Consider the following 21962-nt stretch of genomic DNA (forward strand, 5'->3'; position numbering starts at 1 on the left):
ATGGGGCTCATGCTTATCTCCTTATACGCCAATGGAATCTTACAGTAGATACGAGAATTCTCTTCATCCAAAATTTCTGGATATCGCCCTACAAGTGTTTCTCTTGTTTCTATCAAAAAGCTTCTAATGCTATTATTTGAATCGACATAATTTAGTTTTGCACTTTCATCAGTTTTCATTTCGTTCCCGCAGAATATTTTCCCAAAATTGTCTTCATTTTCATTAACAGCAGAAATTTCTTGGGAAATTTTTCTATCTTGATAATATACAACACATTCCGTAGAAATGTTAGGAAGAAGAATATCGTTGTCTCGTCTAATACGTTCCTTAGTTGGCAACATTGATATATCCAGAATATTTTGTGTTGCATCAAAATTCCTATTTTCATTAGGTTTCAAATTGTATGTGGAAGATTTATTACTTCTATTTGCACAAATTAATACATAAAACATTGTCATATAAAACAATATTAGCATACAACTTGCCTTCAATCCAAGATAGTTAAAAACGCTGGGAGCCAAAGCATTCGTTGGCACGAAAACCACAATCGCTGTTGGTATCAAGAAACAAAGTACGAAAATTATTTTACTTTTCAATCCACGCATTATGCACTTCAATCACCGTTTTACGGGTCTCTCTCACCACCTAACACAGTTTCTAATTATCAAATCGCTTTTCTATAAAGCTTTAAATTAGCAACTTAAATCACTTTCTGAAAGCAGTTCACTCCAGAAACAAAATAAAGTTTTATTTGAAATATATTGTTCAGATTAATTTTCCAACAATATTGGTCTCTTTCATTCCAAGAATACTTTAACAATGCAAAATGATGTAATTGTTGTAAAAAATTGGAAACTTCATGGACAAAACCTTTTATGTATAATAATAATTAATATATATTTAATGTCTTTTTCTTAATATTTTGCTGCTATACGGAAATTTTCGGTGCTGAAGTACATAAATCCGGAATTACAACTGTAACCGCGAAGTGAAAATTTACAGAGATATTTTAGAATTTTATAGTTAGATTATAAACACATTTCAAATTCATTGATTAATACATTACGATGTTTTTTTAAGAAAACGGAAATAAAAAATCTCTTTTTATAAAAATGTATCAAAATTTAAAAAAAAAATTATACGTTGTTGACTGTATATTTTACTCTGTTACTGTGGAAGTAAACTCTTGAAATTAAAGAAGTGCGACGAAAATTTAAAACATTACGCGTCTATGAAAGGAAGAAGAATTTCAGCCGAGGTGGTAGGATATAGTTGTTGCAACAAACTGTTCATTGTATTTATTCCCAGCATCTTTGCTTTATATTTTTACGGAATGGAATCTGTTATTACTCGTGATTTCATAATTAGTTTATTTGCTGACGGTATTGTAGGTTGGTGTAGTTGTCCAAACATTGACAATATCGAATCCATTATAAACAATTTAATGTTCGAAATTCATGATTTTGCTGGTGATCTCAAATTCAGTTTTAAGCCTCTTAACTCTATTACTGGGTATTTATAATAAAAATACGTCTATACAGTTAGAGTCGGAACATTTCCTTAAATGGTCACATCTTACAGTTGGACAGGAATTCCAAAATACTTGGGTTTGTCCTTGACACTGAAATCACCTGTAAGAAGCCCATCGATCTACTTTTATCTAAGGCTAGAAAGAGACTGAATATTTTTAAATTTATGTCCGGCTACAACTGACGACAAGATCCTAAGGAGAACGTATCAGTCTTATAAGACCGATTTTCTAATATGGTTATCAAATCCTATATGTAGGCTGGGATACAATTTTTGAAAAAATTGGAAACGTAACAACTGACTGCAGCACGCCTCGTTACTGGACTTCGCAAGACTACTACACTTGAAATCTTTCTCTTCCAATCTGTTTGCAAAGCTTGCGGCTGAGAAGTCTCTTTAATCTTACTATATATTTTAGCAAGGTATTTAGTTTTCGTGATGAACTTCATAGTCCAAACATTTTGAATGATAGAAGAAATCAAAAATTACAAGGTATAGTCCCGTCAGAAATTCTAAAAAATTTAATGTTTGGCCGCCTTCTGTTGAATTTAAATTTTTTAAAGCTTCACATGTCTTATGTACTCATTATCTGGGTTATTGACTAATAAATCCTCTCAACATTTTGAATACTTAAGACTGAAAGTCGCTAATAGAATACCTGTTGAGGCTGTTGTCATATATAGAGATCGCAGTAAAAATGAACATGAACGGACAAATAGCGGTGATTTTTTAAACTTTTTTTTTGGGGGGGGAAGGTAACATCTTTCAAGGGCAGAAATAGCAATTTCTGTTCCGTATTCAGATGTGAATTGATTGCTATTTATATGTCTTTGGATTGTGTTTTTGATCGATATCTGTCTAGAGAAATATAGACAGCCGAAATATAATCTAATACCTACATAGTTCGTGAAGTATTAGAGAGTTTAAAGGAATAAGAAGTATTGAAAACTCAAGACTTTGTCCCATTCCACATTCCTCCATCTGCAATCGTTATCATCTCATGTAAATCTGTAATATAATAATATAGCTCTTAGACTAGTAAAAGAGGGGACTTCCAAGCATCAGGTTTATGCTGAAGCTTTGGCATGCCTTGAACTATGCTTAGAAGATATACTTTAAAAATTTTTAAAGACACGTTCCGACAGACTCATGGTGTCGTAGTGTATCTATTGTACTGTGCTCGGTTTCCAGTGCGAGAGGTAGGATAAAACGGCTCTTACTCGGTTGTTTTCAGGCTATTTACATAGCTTGAGATATTTCCGTGGTTCTACAATGCCTCCAAATTGCGTCAATTGTAAAAACTATCAAGCTACTGCACAAGGTCGCCTTAGTGGTGTGGCGTTGCTGCCTGAAGATCTGATGAAGAGACCTAATTTCGTGTTGGAAGTTATGAAGGCGAATTAAGTCATGCGTTTGATCTTATTCAGATAAGAGGGATTAGTAGGAAGAAGAAGAAAAAGACAACATTTCCCCAAGAATAGTTCCATAGCTTCACAGAACACTGAAAGGTAGCGAAAATCGGTGCGGATCAGCGATTGAGCGGCAAAGAAAAATATGCCTGGACAAGACCATTATGATCAACATTCGCGAAAAAGGTGTCAGATGAACATGGTATTTCTTCGAACATTGAATGTAGTTGTGGAGAAGAGGATGAAGGATTCTCAGATAATAAAACATGAGTGGAAGTTTGATGTACTTGAAAATAATGGCACGAAAAGTACGCATATTTGCATTGGCTTTGCTAATGTTATATTGTAGCCGGAAACTGTGTCTCCATTTAAAATTGTTAATTTATACTTATATTTATATTTATAATTTTATATAAATCTTACAAATGGCAGAGATTTAAATTTGGAGCCGCAATCTGCACAACATCTTAAACTCAAGTTCTAATAAATAGGTCATTTAAAACCCACTAAGTATTTAACTCACAGATTTAGCAGAAATTCGCTTAAATCTTAATGAAAGGGTTAAATAAATTTAACTTAGCAATTAAAATAAATTTAAATTTGAAATTTAAAATTAAAATCCGTTAAATTTGAAATTTCTTTTCCTAAATATAATATATTTATATTTAAATAAGCACTTGAAATATTAGCCGACATTTTTCATCATATATTTCTAAATTTTATTTTACATATTTTATGCTTATGATTGACCAAAACGTTTCTTACCGTAAAATAAGAAGAAAGTAGTGAATTCAATGAGAAATAGTGTAAACCATATATACATGTACTTTTTTATAAAAGACAAATTTAACTGAAATGTAATTTTATGTTCTATTGAGCAAGGAAAAAATACATAAATAACATTCTCAAACAAATATTGATAAATGCCTTTATTCCGAACTCTTTCTAATTTTGAGAAAACAGTTCTAATATATTTGAGGAAACTACATTAAAAGTTAAAACATTCCATCAATACGTATGTTTTAAAAGGTTTATTTTCTTTAATTTAGTTTTTTTTTCGCTTTGAATGTATTAATGAGACGTATTTTATGAACTTAACAATGGCAGTTTAAAAGTCGATTCATTTTTTCAACAAGTTTCCAATGAAGTATCCAGCACAAATCCCAGTGAAGTATAGAGAAAGAAGCAGAGGTGCATGTCCTTGTATTGCTTTAAAAATGACATTATTTCTTCTGTTTAGAGAGGTAACATAATAATAATTTGGAACATTTCTTTTACGTTTCCTTGTCGCGAGGTCAGTTTTCGTTTGTTGCAGATATTTGTCGACAGGAAGATCCGTCTTATTTTGTTCTTCGTTCTCGTTTGAGTTTCGTTTAGTGTATTCATGTTTGTCATTGTTACGGACATTATCGCCAGAATCTGGCAATTTACTGGAAATTACGTGAGTGATGTTTTCTTCCATTGTTACTGTGTTACTTCGAAATGAGTCATTTCCACTCTTAGTCGTAAAATGATTAGTGTCACAGGAATCCTTTCTAAAGTTATCTGTCGGTAGGTCGGCTAAATTACTATAATCTTGATTGTGTGTATCTCCACGAATTGTGTTGATGCTCTTCTCACTTTTCTCAAGGGAACTCTCGTCTTTGATATCAGATTGAATCTTAGTGGATGTTTTATTTTGTGTGTCTTGATTGTTTGACACTTCACAGTTTTCAGCATCTATATCAGCGACTTCTTCTGATTCGATATTGCCAGATCCTTGAAATTGTTTACTATTCAATTCTTCACCATTGATAAAATTTTTATCAATGTCCGGTAGATCATTGTAAATTTCACGTCTGATGTCTTCCTTAATCGTTGTCAATACGCTTTCTTCAAAACATGTATTCTTGCTTTTTAGAGGAATTGTACTGTTTGAAGGGGAAAGAGTTGTATCATATTCTGTCCATAGATCTATTAAATTAATGTCATATTGCCGGTTCATTTTACTAATGAAGATGGGGATCATGCTTATCTCCTTATACGCCAATGGAATCTTACAGTAGATACGAGATTTCTTTTCATCCGAAATTTCTGGATATCGCCCTACAAGTGTTTCTCTTGTTTCTATCAATAAGCTTCTAATGCTATCATTTGAATCGACATAATTTAGTTTTGCGCTTTCATCAGTTTTCATTTCGTTCCCGCAGAATATTTTCCCAATATTGTCTTCATTTTCATTAACAGCAGAAATTTCTTGGGAAATTTTTCTATCTTGATAATATACAACACATTCCGTAGAAATGTTAGGAAGAAGAATATCGTTGTCTCGTCTAATACGTTTCTTAGTTGGCAACATTGATATATCCAGAATTTTTTGTGTTGCATCAAAATTCCTATTTTCATTAGGTTTCAAATTGTATGTATAAGTTTTATTACTTCTATTTGCACAAATTAATACATAAAACATTGTCATATAAAACAATATTAGCATACAACTTGTCTTCGATCCAAGATAGTTAAAAACGCTGGGAGCCAAAGCATTCGTTGGCACGAAAACCACAATCGCTGTTGGTATCAAGAAACAAAGTACGAAAATTATTTTACTTTTCAATCCATGCATTATGCACTTCAATCACCGTTTTACGGGTCTCTCTCACCACCTAACACAGTTTCTAATTATCAAATCGCTTTTCTATAAAGCTTTAAATTAGCAACTTAAATCACTTTCTGAAAGCAGTTCACTCCAGAAACAAAATAAAGTTTTATTTGAAATATATTGTTCAGATTAATTTTCCAACAATATTGGTCTCTTTCATTCCAAGAATACTTTAACAATGCAAAATGATGTAATTGTTGTAAAAAATTGGAAACTTCATGGACAAAACCTTTTATGTATAATAATAATTAATATATATTTAATGTCTTTTTCTTAATATTTTACTGCTATACGGAAATTTTCGGTGCTGAAGTACATAAATCCGGAATTACAACTGTAACCGCGAAGTGAAAATTTACAGAGATATTTTAGAATTTTATAGTTAGATTATAAACACATTTCAAATTCATTGATTAATACATTACGATGTTTTTTTAAGAAAACGGAAATAAAAAATCTCTTTTTATAAAAATGTATCAAAATTTTAAAAAAAAATTATACGTTGTTGACTGTATATTTTACTCTGTTACTGTGGAAGTAAACTCTTGAAATTAAAGAAGTGCGACGAAAATTTAAAACATTACGCGTCTATGAAAGGAAGAAGAATTTCAGCCGAGGTGGTAGGATATAGTTGTTGCAACAAACTGTTCATTGTATTTATTCCCAGCATCTTTGCTTTATATTTTTACGGAATGGAATCTGTTATTACTCGTGATTTCATAATTAGTTTATTTGCTGACGGTATTGTAGCTTGGTGTAGTTGTCCAAACATTGACAATATCGAATCCATTATAAACAATTTAATGTTCGAAATTCATGATTTTGCTGGTGATCTCAAATTCAGTTTTAAGCCTCTTAACTCTATTACTGGGTTATTTATAATAAAAATACGTCTATACAGTTAGAGTCGGAACATTTCCTTAAATGGTCACATCTTACAGTTGGACAGGAATTCCAAAATACTTGGGTTTGTCCTTGACACTGAAATCACCTGTAAGAAGCCCATCGATCTACTTTTATCTAAGGCTAGAAAGAGACTGAATATTTTTAAATTTATGTCTGGCTACAACTGACGACAAGATCCTAAGGAGAACGTATGAGTCTTATAAGACCGATTTTCTAATATGCTTATCAAATCCTATATGTAGGCTGGGATACAATTTTTGAAAAAATTGGAAACGTAACAACTGACTGCAGCACGCCTCGTTACTGGACTTCGCAAGACTACTACACTTGAAATCTTTCTCTTCCAATCTGTTTGCAAAGCTTGCGGCTGAGAAGTCTCTTTAATCTTACTATATATTTTAGCAAGCTATTTAGTTTTCGTGATGAACTTCATACTCCAAACATTTTGAATGATAGAAGAAATCAAAAATTACAAGGTATAGTCCCCTCAGAAATTCTAAAAAATTTGATGTTTGGCCGCCTTCTGTTGAATTTAAATTTTTTAAAGCTTCACATGTCTTATGTACTCATTATCTGGGTTATTGACTAATAAATCCTCTCAACATTTTGAATACTTAAGACTGAAAGTCGCTAATAGAATACCTGTTGAGGCTGTTGTCATATATAGAGATCGCAGTAAAAATGAACATGAACGGACAAATAGCGGTGATTTTTTAAACTTTTTTTTTGGGGGGGGGAAGGTAATATCTTTCAAGGGCAGAAATAGCAATTTCTGTTCCGTATTCAGATGTGAATTGATTGCTATTTATATGTCTTTGGATTGTGTTTTTGATCGATATCTGTCTAGAGAAATATAGACAGCCGAAATATAATCTAATACCTACATAGTTCGTGAAGTATTAGAGAGTTTAAAGGAATAAGAAGTATCGAAAACTCAAGACTTTGTCCCATTCCACATTCCTCCATCTGCAATCGTTATCATCTCATGTAAATCTGTAATACAATAATATAGCTCTTAGACTAGTAAAAGAGGGGACTTCCAAGCATCAGGTTTATGCTGAAGCTTTGGTATGCCTTGAACTATGCTTAGAAGACATACTTTAAAAATTTTTAAAGACACGTTCCGACAGACTCATGGTGTCGTAGTGTATCTATCGTACAGTGCTCGGTTTCCAGTGCGAGAGGTAGTATAAAACGGCTCTTACTCGGTTGTTTTCAGGCTATTTACATAGCTTGAGATATTTCCGTGGTACTACAATACCTCCAAATTGCGTCAATTGTAAAAACTATGAAGCTACTGCACAAGGTCGCCTTAGTGGTGTGGCGTTGGTGCCTGAAGATCTGATGAAGAGACCTAATTTCGTGTTGGAAGTTATGAAGGCGAATTAAGTCATGAGTTTGATCTTATTCAGATAAGAGGGATTAGTAGGAAGAAGAAGAAAAAGACAACATTTCCCCAAGAATAGTTCCATAGCTTCACAGAACACTGAAAGGTAGCGAAAATCGGTGCGGATCAGCGATTGAGCGGCAAAGAAAAATATGCCTGGACAAGACCATTATGATCAACATTCGCGAAAAAGGTGTCAGATGAACATGGTATTTCTTCGAACATTGAATGTAGTTGTGGAGAAGAGGATGAAGGATTCTCAGATAATAAAACATGAGTGGAAGTTTGATGTACTTGAAAATAATGGCACGAAAAGTACGCATATTTGCATTATGTATATGTTATATTGTAGCCGGAAACTGTGTCTCCATTTAAAATTGTTAATTTATACTTATATTTATTTTTATAATTTTATATAAATCTTACAAATGGCAGAGATTTAAATTTGGACCCGCAATCTGCACAACATCTTAAACTCAAGTTCTAATAAATAGGTCATTTAAAACCCACTAAGTATTTAACTCACAGATTTAGCAGAAATTCGCTTAAATCTTAATGAAAGGGTTAAATAAATTTAACTTAGCAATTAAAATAAATTTAAATTTGAAATTTAAAATTAAAATCCGTTATATTTGAAATTTCTTTTCCTAAATATAATATATTTATATTTAAATTAGCACTTGAAATATTAGCCGACATTTTTCATCATATATTTCTAAATTTGTATTTTACATATTTTATGCTTATGATTGACCAAAACGTTTCTTTCCGTAAAATAAGAAGAAAGTAGTGAATTCAATGAGAAATAGTGTAAACCATATATACATGTACTTTTTTATAAAAGACAAATTTAACTGAAATGTAATTTTATGTTCTATTGAGCAAGGAAAAAATACATAAATAACATTCTCAAACAAATATTGATAAATGCCTTTATTCCGAACTCTTTCTAATTTTGAGAAAACAATTCTAATATATTTGAGGAAACTACATTAAAAGTTAAAACATTCCATCAATACGTATGTTTTAAAAGGTTTATTTCCTTTAATTTAGTTTTTTTTTTTCGCTTTGAATGTATTAATGAGACGTATTTTATGAACTTAACAATGGCAGTTTAAAAGTCAATTCATTTTTTCAACAAGTTTCCAATGAAGTATCCAGCACAAATCCCAGTGAAGTACAGAGAAAGAAGCAGAGGTGCATGTCCTTCTATTGCTTTAAAAATGACATTATTTCTTCTGTTCAGAGAGGTAACATAATAATCATTTGGAACATTTCCTTTACGTTTCGTTGTCGCGAGGTCAGTTTTTGTTTGTTGCAGATATTTGTCGACAGGAAGATCCGTCTTTTTTTGTTCTTCGTTCTCGTTTAAGTTTCGTTTAGTGTATTCATGTTTGTCATTGTTACGGACATTATCGCCAGAATCTGGCAATATATTGGAAATTACGTAAGTGACGTTTTCTTCCATTGTTACTGTGTTACTTCGAAATGAGTCATTTCCACTCTTAGTGACCACTGATTAGTGTCACAGGAATCCTTTCTAAAGTTATCTGTCGGTAGGTCGGCTAAATTACTATAATCTTGATTGTGTGTATCTCCACAAATTGTGTTGATGCTCTTCTCACTTTTCTCAAGGGAACTCTCGCCTTTGATATCAGATTGAATCTTAGTGGATGTTTCATTTTGTGTGTCTTGATTGTTTGACACTTCACAGTTTTCAGCATCTATATCAGCGACTTCTTCTGATTCGATATTGCCAGATCCTTGAAATTGTTTACTATTCAATTCTTCACCATTGATAAAATTTTTATCAATGTCCGGTAGATCAATGTAAATTTGACGTCTAATGTCTTCCTTAATCGTTGTCAATACGCTTTCTTCAAAACATGTATTCTTGCTTTTTAGAGGAATTTGACTGTTTGAAGGGGAAAGAGTTGTATCATATTCTGTCCATAGATCTATTAAATTAATGTCATCTTGCCGGTTCATTTTACTAATGAAGATGGGGCTCATGCTTATCTCCTTATACGCCAATGGAATCTTACAGTAGATACGAGATTTCGTTTCATCCAAAATTTCTGGATATCGCCCTACAAGTGTTTCTCTTGTTTCTATCAAAAAGCTTCTAATGCTATCATTTGAATCGACATAATTTAGTTTTGCACTTTCATCAGTTTTCATTTCGTTCCCGCAGAATATTTTCCCAAAATTGTCTTCATTTTCATTAACAGCAGAAATTTCTTGGGAAATTTTTCTATCTTGATAATATACAACACATTCCGTAGAAATGTTAGGAAGAAGAATATCGTTGTCTCGTCTAATACGTTTCTTAGTTGGTAACATTGATATATCCAGAATATTTTGTGTTGCATCAAAATTCCTATTTTCATTAGGTTTCAAATTGTATGTATAAGATTTATTACTTCTATTTGCACAAATTAATACATAAAACATTGTCATATAAAACAATATTAGCATACAACTTGCCTTCAATCCAAGATAGTTCAAAACGCTGGGAGCCAAAGCATTCGTTGGCACGAAAACCACAATCGCTGTTGGTATCAAGAAACAAAGTACGAAAATTATTTTACTTTTCAATCCATGCATTATGCACTTCAATCACCGTTTTACGGCTCTCTCTCACCACCTAACACAGTTTCTAATTATCAAATCGCTTTTCTATAAAGCTTTAAATTAGCAACTTAAATCACTTTCTGAAAGCAGTTCACTCCAGAAACAAAATAAAGTTTTATTTGAAATATATTGTTCAGATTAATTTTCCAACAATATTGGTCTCTTTCATTCCAAGAATACTTTAACAATGCAAAATGATGTAATTGTTGTAAAAAATTGGAACCTTCATGGACAAAACCTTTTATGTATAATAATAATTAATATATATTTAATGTCTTTTTCTTAATATTTTACTGCTATACGGAAATTTTCGGTGCTGAAGTACATAAATCCGGAATTACAACTGTAACCGCGAAGTGAAAATTTACAGAGATATTTTAGAATTTTATAGTTAGATTATAAACACATTTCAAATTCATTGATTAATACATTACGATGTTTTTTAAGAAAACGGAAATAAAAAATCTCTTTTTATAAAAATGTATCAAAATTAAAAAAAAAAAATTATACGTGTGACTGTATATTTTACTCTGTTACTATGGAAGTAAACTCTTGAAATTAAAGAAGTGCGACGAAAATTTAAAACATTACGCGTCTATGAAAGGAAGAAGAATTTCAGCCGAGGTGGTAGGATATAGTTGTTGCAACAAACTGTTCATTGTATTTATTCCCAGCATCTTTGCTTTATATTTTTACGGAATGGAATCTGTTATTACTCGTGATTTCATAATTAGTTTATTTGCTGACGGTATTGTAGCTTGGTGTAGTTGTCCAAACATTGACAATATCGAATCCATTATAAACAATTTAATGTCCGAAATTCATGATTTTGCTGGTGATCTCAAATTCAGTTTTAAGCCTCTTAACTCTATTACTGGGTTATTTATAATAAAAATACGTCTATACAGTTAGAGTCGGAACATTTCCTTAAATGGTCACATCTTACAGTTGGACAGGAATTCCAAAATACTTGGGTTTGTCCTTGACACTGAAATCACCTGTAAGAAGCCCATCGATCTACTTTTATCTAAGGCTAGAAAGAGACTGAATATTTTTAAATTTATGTCCGGCTACAACTGACGACAAGATCCTAAGGAGAACGTATCAGTCTTATAAGACCGATTTTCTAATATGGTTATCAAATCCTATATGTAGGCTGGGATACAATTTTTGAAAAAATTGGAAACGTAACAACTGACTGCAGCACGCCTCGTTACTGGACTTCGCAAGACTACTACACTTGAAATCTTTCTCTTCCAATCTGTTCGCAAAGCTTGCGGCTGAGAAGTCTCTTTAATCTTACTATATATTTTAGCAAGCTATTTAGTTTTCGTGATGAACTTCATACTCCAAACATTTTGAATGATAGAAGAAATCAAAAATTACAAGGTATAGTCCCCTCAGAAATTCTAAAAAATTTGATGTTTGGCCGCCTTCTGTTGAATTTAAATTTTTTAAAGCTTCACATGTCTTATGTACTCATTATCTGGGTTATTGACTAATAAATCCTCTCAATATTCTGAATACTTAAGACTGAAAGTCGCTAATAGAATACCTGTTGAGGCTGTTGTCATATATAGAGATCGCAGTAAAAATGAACATGAACGGACAAATAGCGGTGATTTTTTAAATTTTTTTTGGGGGAAGGAAGGTAATATCTTTCAAGGGCAGAAATAACAATTTCTTTTCCGTATTCAGATGTGAATTGATTGATATTTATATGTCTTTGGATTGTGTTTTAGATCGATATCTGTCTAGAGAAATATAGACAGCCGAAATATGATCTAATACCTACATAGTTCGTGAAGTATTAGAGAGTTTAAAAGAATAAGAAGTATCAAAAACTCAAGACTTTGTCCCATTCCACATTCCTCCATCTGCAATCGTTATCATCTCATGTAAATCTGTAATATAATAATATAGCTCTTAGACTAGTAAAAGAAGGGACTTCCAAGCATCAGGTTTATGCTGAAGCTTTGGCATGCCTTGAACTATGCTTAGAAGACATACTTTAAAAATTTTAAAGACACGTTCCGACAGACTCATGGTGTCGTAGTGTATCTATTGTACTGTGCTCGGTTTCCAGTGCGAGAGGTAGGATAAAACGGCTTTTACTCGGTTGTTTTCATGCTATTTACATATCTTGAGATATTTCCGTGGTACTACAATACCTCCAAATTGCGTCAATTGTAAAAATTTTGAAGCTACTGCACAAGGTCGCCTTAGTGGTGTGGCGTTGGTGCCTGAAGATCTGATGAAGAGACCTAATTTCGTGTTGGAAGTTATGAAGGCGAATTAAGTCATGAGTTTGATCTTATTCAGATAAGAGGGATTAGTAGGAAGAAGAAGAAAAAGACATTTCCCCAAGAATACTTCCATAGCTTCACAGAACACTGAAAGGTAGCGAAAATCGGTGCGGATCAGCGATTGAGCGGCAAAGAAGAATATGCCTGGACAAGACCATTATGATCAACATTCGCGAAAAAGGTGTCAGATGAACATGGTATTTCTTCGAACATTGAATGTAGTTGTGGAGAAGAGGATGAAGGATTCTCAGATAATAAAACATGAGTTGAAGTTTGATGTACTTGAAAATAATGGCACGAAAAGTACGCATATTTGCATTGGCTTTGCTAATGTTATATTGTAGCCGCAAACTGTGTCTCCATTTAAAATTGTTAATTTATACTTATATTTATTTTTATAATTTTATATAAATCTTACAAATGGCAGAGATTTAAATTTGGACCCGCAATCTGCACAACATCTTAAACTCAAGTTCTAATAAATAGGTCATTTAAAACCCACTAAGTATTTAACTCACAGATTTAGCAGAAATTCGCTTAAATCTTAATGAAAGGGTTAAATAAATTTAACTTAGCAATTAAAATAAATTTAAATTTGAAATTTAAAATTAAAATCCGTTAAATTTGAAATTTCTTTTCCTAAATATAATATATTTATATTTAAATTAGCACTTGAAATATTAGCCGACATTTTTCATCATATATTTCTAAATTTGTATTTTACATATTTTATGCTTATGATTGACCCAAACGTTTCTTTCCGTAAAATAAGAAGAAAGTAGTGAATTCAATGAGAAATAGTGTAAACCATATATACATGTACTTTTTTATAAAAGACAAATTTAACTGAAATGTAATTTTATGTTCTATTGAGCAAGGAAAAAATACATAAATAACATTCTCAAACAAATATTGATAAATGCCTTTATTCCGAACTCTTTCTAATTTTGAGAAAACAGTTCTAATATATTTGAGGAAACTACATTAAAAGTTAAAACATTCCATCAATACGTATGTTTTAAAAGGTTTATTTTCTTTAATTTAGTTTTTTTTTTTCGCTTTGAATGTATTAATGAGACGTATTTTATGAACTTAACAATGGCAGTTTAAAAGTCGATTCATTTTTTCAACAAGTTTCCAATGAAGTATCCAGCACAAATCCCAGTGAAGTATAGAGAAAGAAGCAGAGGTGCATGTCCTTCTATTGCTTTAAAAATGACATTATTTCTTCTGTTTAGAGAGGTAACATAATAATAATTTGGAACATTTCCTTTACGTTTCCTTGTCGCGAGGTCAGTTTTCGTTTGTTGCAGATATTTGTCGACAGGAAGATCCGTCTTATTTTGTTCTTCGTTCTCGTTTAAGTTTCGTTTAGTGTATTCATGTTTGTCATTGTTACGGACATTATCGCCAGAATCTGGCAATATATTGGAAATTACGTGAGTGACGTTTTCTTCCATTGTTACTGTGTTACTTCGAAATGAGTCATTTCCACTCTTAGTCGTAAAATGATTAGTGTCACAGGAATCCTTTCTAAAGTTATCTGTCGGTAGGTCGGCTAAATTACTATAATCTTGATTGTGTGTATCTCCACGAATTGTGTTGATGCTCTTCTCACTTTTCTCAAGGGAACTCTCGCCTTTGATATCAGATTGAATCTTAGTGGATGTTTCATTTTGTGTGTCTTGATTGTTTGACACTTCACAGTTTTCAGCATCTATATCAGCGACTTCTTCTGATTCGATATTGCCAGATCCTTGAAATTGTTTACTATTCAATTCTTCACCATTGATAAAATTTTTATCAATGTCCGGTAGATCATTGTAAATTTCACGTCTGATGTCTTCCTTAATCGTTGTCAATACGCTTTCTTCAAAACATGTATTCTTGCTTTTTAGAGGAATTTGACTGTTTGAAGGGGAAAGAGTTGTATCATATTCTGTCCATAGATCTATTAAATTAATGTCATCTTGCCGGTTCATTTTACTAATGAAGATGGGGCTCATGCTTATCTCCTTATACGCCAATGGAATCTTACAGTAGATACGAGAATTCTCTTCATCCAAAATTTCTGGATATCGCCCTACAAGTGTTTCTCTTGTTTCTATCAAAAAGCTTCTAATGCTATTATTTGAATCGACATAATTTAGTTTTGCACTTTCATCAGTTTTCATTTCGTTCCCGCAGAATATTTTCCCAAAATTGTCTTCATTTTCATTAACAGCAGAAATTTCTTGGGAAATTTTTCTATCTTGATAATATACAACACATTCCGTAGAAATGTTAGGAAGAAGAATATCGTTGTCTCGTCTAATACGTTCCTTAGTTGGCAACATTGATATATCCAGAATATTTTGTGTTGCATCAAAATTCCTATTTTCATTAGGTTTGAAATTGTATGTGGAAGATTTATTACTTCTATTTGCACAAATTAATACATAAAACATTGTCATATAAAACAATATTAGCATACAACTTGCCTTCAATCCAAGATAGTTAAAAACGCTGGGAGCCAAAGCATTCGTTGGCACGAAAACCAAAATCGCTGTTGGTATCAAGAAACAGAGTACGAAAATTATTTTACTTTTCAATGCATGCATTATGCACTTCAATCACCGTTTTACGGGTCTCTCTCACCACCTAACACAGTTTCTAATTATCAAATCGCTTTTCTATAAAGCTTTAAATTAGCAACTTAAATCACTTTCTGAAAGCAGTTCACTCCAGAAACAAAATAAAGTTTTATTCGAAATATATTGTTCAGATTAATTTTCCAACAATATTGGTCTCTTTCATTCCAAGAATACTTTAACAATGCAAAATGATGTAATTGTTTTATAAATTGGAAACTTCATGGACAAAACCTTTTATGTATAATAATAATTAATATATATTTAATGTCTTTTTCTTAATATTTTACTGCTATACGGCAATTTTCGGTGCTGAAGTACATAAATCCGGAATTACAACTGTAACCGCGAAGTGAAAATTTACAGAGATATTTTAGAATTTTATAGTTAGATTATAAACACATTTCAAATTTATTGATTAATACATTACGATGTTTTTTAATAAAACGGAAATAAAAAATCTCTTTTTATAAAAATGTATCAAAATTAAAAAAAAAAAAATTATACGTGTGACTGTATATTTTACTCTGTTACTATGGAAGTAAACTCTTGAAATTAAAGAAGTGCGACGAAAATTTAAAACATTACGCGTCTATGAAAGGAAGAAGAATTTCAGCCGAGGTGGTAGGATATAGTTGTTGCAACAAACTGTTCATTGTATTTATTCCCAGCATCTTTGCTTTATATTTTTACGGAATGGAATCTGTTATTACTCGTGATTTCATAATTAGTTTATTTGCTGACGGTATTGTAGCTTGGTGTAGTAGTCCAAACATTGACAATATCGAATCCATTATAAACAATTTAATGTTCGAAATTCATGATTTTGCTGGGTGATCTCAAATTCAGTTTTAAGCCTCTTAACTCTATTACTGGGTTATTTATAATAAAAATACGTCTATACAGTTAGAGTCGGAACATTTCCTTAAATGGTCACATCTTACAGTTGGACAGGAATTCCAAAATACTTGGGTTTGTCCTTGACACTGAAATCACCTGTAAGAAGCCCATCGATCTACTTTTATCTAAGGCTAGAAAGAGACTGAATATTTTTAAATTTATGTCCGGCTACAACTGACGACAAGATCCTAAGGAGAACGTATCAGTCTTATAAGACCGATTTTCTAATATGGTTATCAAATCCTATATGTAGGCTGGGATACAATTTTTGAAAAAATTGGAAACGTAACAACTGACTGCAGCACGCCTCGTTACTGGACTTCGCAAGACTACTACACTTGAAATCTTTCTCTTCCAATCTGTTCGCAAAGCTTGCGGCTGAGAAGTCTCTTTAATCTTACTATATATTTTAGCAAGCTATTTAGTTTTCGTGATGAACTTCATACTCCAAACATTTTGAATGATAGAAGAAATCAAAAATTACAAGGTATAGTCCCCTCAGAAATTCTAAAAAATTTGATGTTTGGCCGCCTTCTGTTGAATTTAAATTTTTTAAAGCTTCACATGTCTTATGTACTCATTATCTGGGTTATTGACTAATAAATCCTCTCAATATTCTGAATACTTAAGACTGAAAGTCGCTAATAGAATACCTGTTGAGGCTGTTGTCATATATAGAGATCGCACTAAAAATGAACATGAACGGACAAATAGCGGTGATTTTTTAAATTTTTTTTGGGGGAAGGAAGGTAATATCTTTCAAGGGCAGAAATAACAATTTCTTTTCCGTATTCAGATGTGAATTGATTGCTATTTATATGTCTTTGGATTGTGTTTTAGATCGATATCTGTCTAGAGAAATATAGACAGCCGAAATATGATCTAATACCTACATAGTTCGTGAAGTATTAGAGAGTTTAAAAGAATAAGAAGTATCAAAAACTCAAGACTTTGTCCCATTCCACATTCCTCCATCTGCAATCGTTATCATCTCATGTAAATCTGTAATATAATAATATAGCTCTTAGACTAGTAAAAGAAGGGACTTCCAAGCATCAGGTTTATGCTGAAGCTTTGGCATGCCTTGAACTATGCTTAGAAGACATACTTTAAAAATTTTAAAGACACGTTCCGACAGACTCATGGTGTCGTAGTGTATCTATTGTACTGTGCTCGGTTTCCAGTGCGAGAGGTAGGATAAAACGGCTCTTACTCGGTTGTTTTCATGCTATTTACATATCTTGAGATATTTCCGTGGTACTACAATACCTCCAAATTGCGTCAATTGTAAAAACTATGAAGCTACTGCACAAGGTCGCCTTCGTGGCGTGGCGTTGGTGCCTGAAGATCTGATGAAGAGACCTAATTTCGTGTTGGAAGTTATGAAGGCGAATTAAGTCATGAGTTTGATCTTATTCAGATAAGAGGGATTAGTAGGAAGAAGAAGAAAAAGACATTTCCCCAAGAATACTTCCATAGCTTCACAGAACACTGAAAGGTAGCGAAAATCGGTGCGGATCAGCGATTGAGCGGCAAAGAAGAATATGCCTGGACAAGACCATTATGATCAACATTCGCGAAAAAGGTGTCAGATGAACATGGTATTTCTTCGAACATTGAATGTAGTTGTGGAGAAGAGGATGAAGGATTCTCAGATAATAAAACATGAGTTGAAGTTTGATGTACTTGAAAATAATGGCACGAAAAGTACGCATATTTGCATTGGCTTTGCTAATGTTATATTGTAGCCGCAAACTGTGTCTCCATTTAAAATTGTTAATTTATACTTATATTTATTTTTATAATTTTATATAAATCTTACAAATGGCAGAGATTTAAATTTGGAGCCGCAATCTGCACAACATCTTAAACTCAAGTTCTAATAAATAGGTCATTTAAAACCCACTAAGTATTTAACTCACAGATTTAGCAGAAATTCGCTTAAATCTTAATGAAAGGGTTAAATAAATTTAACTTAGCAATTAAAATAAATTTAAATTTGAAATTTAAAATTAAAATCCGTTAAATTTGAAATTTCTTTTCCTAAATATAATATATTTATATTTAAATTAGCACTTGAAATATTAGCCAACATTTTTCATCATATATTTCTAAATTTGTATTTTACATATTTTATGCTTATGATTGACCCAAACGTTTCTTTCCGTAAAATAAGAAGAAAGTAGTGAATTCAATGAGAAATAGTGTAAACCATATATACATGTACTTTTTTATAAAAGACAAATTTAACTGAAATGTAATTTTATGTTCTATTGAGCAAGGAAAAAATACATAAATAACATTCTCAAACAAATATTGATAAATGCCTTTATTCCGAACTCTTTCTAATTTTGAGAAAACAGTTCTAATATATTTGAGGAAACTACATTAAAAGTTAAAACATTCCATCAATACGTATGTTTTAAAAGGTTTATTTTCTTTAATTTAGTTTTTTTTTTTCGCTTTGAATGTATTAATGAGACGTATTTTATGAACTTAACAATGGCAGTTTAAAAGTCGATTCATTTTTTCAACAAGTTTCCAATGAAGTATCCAGCACAAATCCCAGTGAAGTATAGAGAAAGAAGCAGAGGTGCATGTCCTTCTATTGCTTTAAAAATGACATTATTTCTTCTGTTTAGAGAGGTAACATAATAATAATTTGGAACATTTCCTTTACGTTTCCTTGTCGCGAGGTCAGTTTTCGTTTGTTGCAGATATTTGTCGACAGGAAGATCCGTCTTATTTTGTTCTTCGTTCTCGTTTAAGTTTCGTTTAGTGTATTCATGTTTGTCATTGTTACGGACATTATCGCCAGAATCTGGCAATATATTGGAAATTACGTGAGTGACGTTTTCTTCCATTGTTACTGTGTTACTTCGAAATGAGTCATTTCCACTCTTAGTCGTAAAATGATTAGTGTCACAGGAATCCTTTCTAAAGTTATCTGTCGGTAGGTCGGCTAAATTACTATAATCTTGATTGTGTGTATCTCCACGAATTGTGTTGATGCTCTTCTCACTTTTCTCAAGGGAACTCTCGCCTTTGATATCAGATTGAATCTTAGTGGATGTTTCATTTTGTGTGTCTTGATTGTTTGACACTTCACAGTTTTCAGCATCTATATCAGCGACTTCTTCTGATTCGATATTGCCAGATCCTTGAAATTGTTTACTATTCAATTCTTCACCATTGATAAAATTTTTATCAATGTCCGGTAGATCATTGTAAATTTCACGTCTGATGTCTTCCTTAATCGTTGTCAATACGCTTTCTTCAAAACGTGTATTCTTGCTTTTTAGAGGAATTTGACTGTTTGAAGGGGAAAGAGTTGTATCATATTCTGTCCATAGATCTATTAAATTAATGTCATCTTGCCGGTTCATTTTACTAATGAAGATGGGGCTCATGCTTATCTCCTTATACGCCAATGGAATCTTACAGTAGATACGAGAATTCTCTTCATCCAAAATTTCTGGATATCGCCCTACAAGTGTTTCTCTTGTTTCTATCAAAAAGCTTCTAATGCTATTACTTGAATCGACATAATTTAGTTTTGCACTTTCATCAGTTTTCATTTCGTTCCCGCAGAATATTTTCCCAAAATTGTCTTCATTTTCATTAACAGCAGAAATTTCTTGGGAAATTTTTCTATCTTGATAATATACAACACATTCCGTAGAAATGTTAGGAAGAAGAATATCGTTGTCTCGTCTAATACGTTCCTTAGTTGGCAACATTGATATATCCAGAATATTTTGTGTTGCATCAAAATTCCTATTTTCATTAGGTTTGAAATTGTATGTGGAAGATTTATTACTTCTATTTGCACAAATTAATACATAAAACATTGTCATATAAAACAATATTAGCATACAACTTGCCTTCAATCCAAGATAGTTAAAAACGCTGGGAGCCAAAGCATTCGTTGGCACGAAAACCAAAATCGCTGTTGGTATCAAGAAACAGAGTACGAAAATTATTTTACTTTTCAATGCATGCATTATGCACTTCAATCACCGTTTTACGGGTCTCTCTCACCACCTAACACAGTTTCTAATTATCAAATCGCTTTTCTATAAAGCTTTAAATTAGCAACTTAAATCACTTTCTGAAAGCAGTTCACTCCAGAAACAAAATAAAGTTTTATTCGAAATATATTGTTCAGATTAATTTTCCAACAATATTGGTCTCTTTCATTCCAAGAATACTTTAACAATGCAAAATGATGTAATTGTTTTATAAATTGGAAACTTCATGGACAAAACCTTTTATGTATAATAATAATTAATATATATTTAATGTCTTTTTCTTAATATTTTACTGCTATACGGAAATTTTCGGTGCTGAAGTACATAAATCCGGAATTACAACTGTAACCGCGAAGTGAAAATTTACAGAGATATTTTAGAATTTTATAGTTAGATTATAAACACATTTCAAATTCATTGATTAATACATTACGATGTTTTTTTAAGAAAACGGAAATAAAAAATCTCTTTTTATAAAAATGTATCAAAATTTTAAAAAAAAATTATACGTTGTTGACTGTATATTTTACTCTGTTACTGTGGAAGTAAACTCTTGAAATTAAAGAAGTGCGACGAAAATTTAAAACATTACGCGTCTATGAAAGGAAGAAGAATTTCAGCCGAGGTGGTAGGATATAGTTGTTGCAACAAACTGTTCATTGTATTTATTCCCAGCATCTTTGCTTTATATTTTTACGGAATGGAATCTGTTATTACTCGTGATTTCATAATTAGTTTATTTGCTGACGGTATTGTAGCTTGGTGTAGTAGTCCAAACATTGACAATATCGAATCCATTATAAACAATTTAATGTTCGAAATTCATGATTTTGCTGGGTGATCTCAAATTCAGTTTTAAGCCTCTTAACTCTATTACTGGGTTATTTATAATAAAAATACGTCTATACAGTTAGAGTCGGAACATTTCCTTAAATGGTCACATCTTACAGTTGGACAGGAATTCCAAAATACTTGGGTTTGTCCTTGACACTGAAATCACCTGTAAGAAGCCCATCGATCTACTTTTATCTAAGGCTAGAAAGAGACTGAATATTTTTAAATTTATGTCCGGCTACAACTGACGACAAGATCCTAAGGAGAACGTATCAGTCTTATAAGACCGATTTTCTAATATGGTTATCAAATCCTATATGTAGGCTGGGATACAATTTTTGAAAAAATTGGAAACGTAACAACTGACTGCAGCACGCCTCGTTACTGGACTTCGCAAGACTACTACACTTGAAATCTTTCTCTTCCAATCTGTTTGCAAAGCTTGCGGCTGAGAAGTCTCTTTAATCTTACTATATATTTTAGCAAGCTATTTAGTTTTCGTGATGAACTTCATACTCCAAACATTTTGAATGATAGAAGAAATCAAAAATTACAAGGTATAGTCCCCTCAGAAATTCTAAAAAATTTGATGTTTGGCCGCCTTCTGTTGAATTTAAATTTTTTAAAGCTTCACATGTCTTATGTACTCATTATCTGGGTTATTGACTAATAAATCCTCTCAACATTTTGAATACTTAAGACTGAAAGTCGCTAATAGAATACCTGTTGAGGCTGTTGTCATATATAGAGATCGCAG

The sequence above is a fragment of the Stegodyphus dumicola genome, chromosome 5 (genome assembly GCF_044657685.1).
Source record: "Stegodyphus dumicola isolate Sdum_Otavi_A_Nest chromosome 5, ASM4465768v1".
Classification (NCBI taxonomy): domain Eukaryota; kingdom Metazoa; phylum Arthropoda; class Arachnida; order Araneae; family Eresidae; genus Stegodyphus; species Stegodyphus dumicola.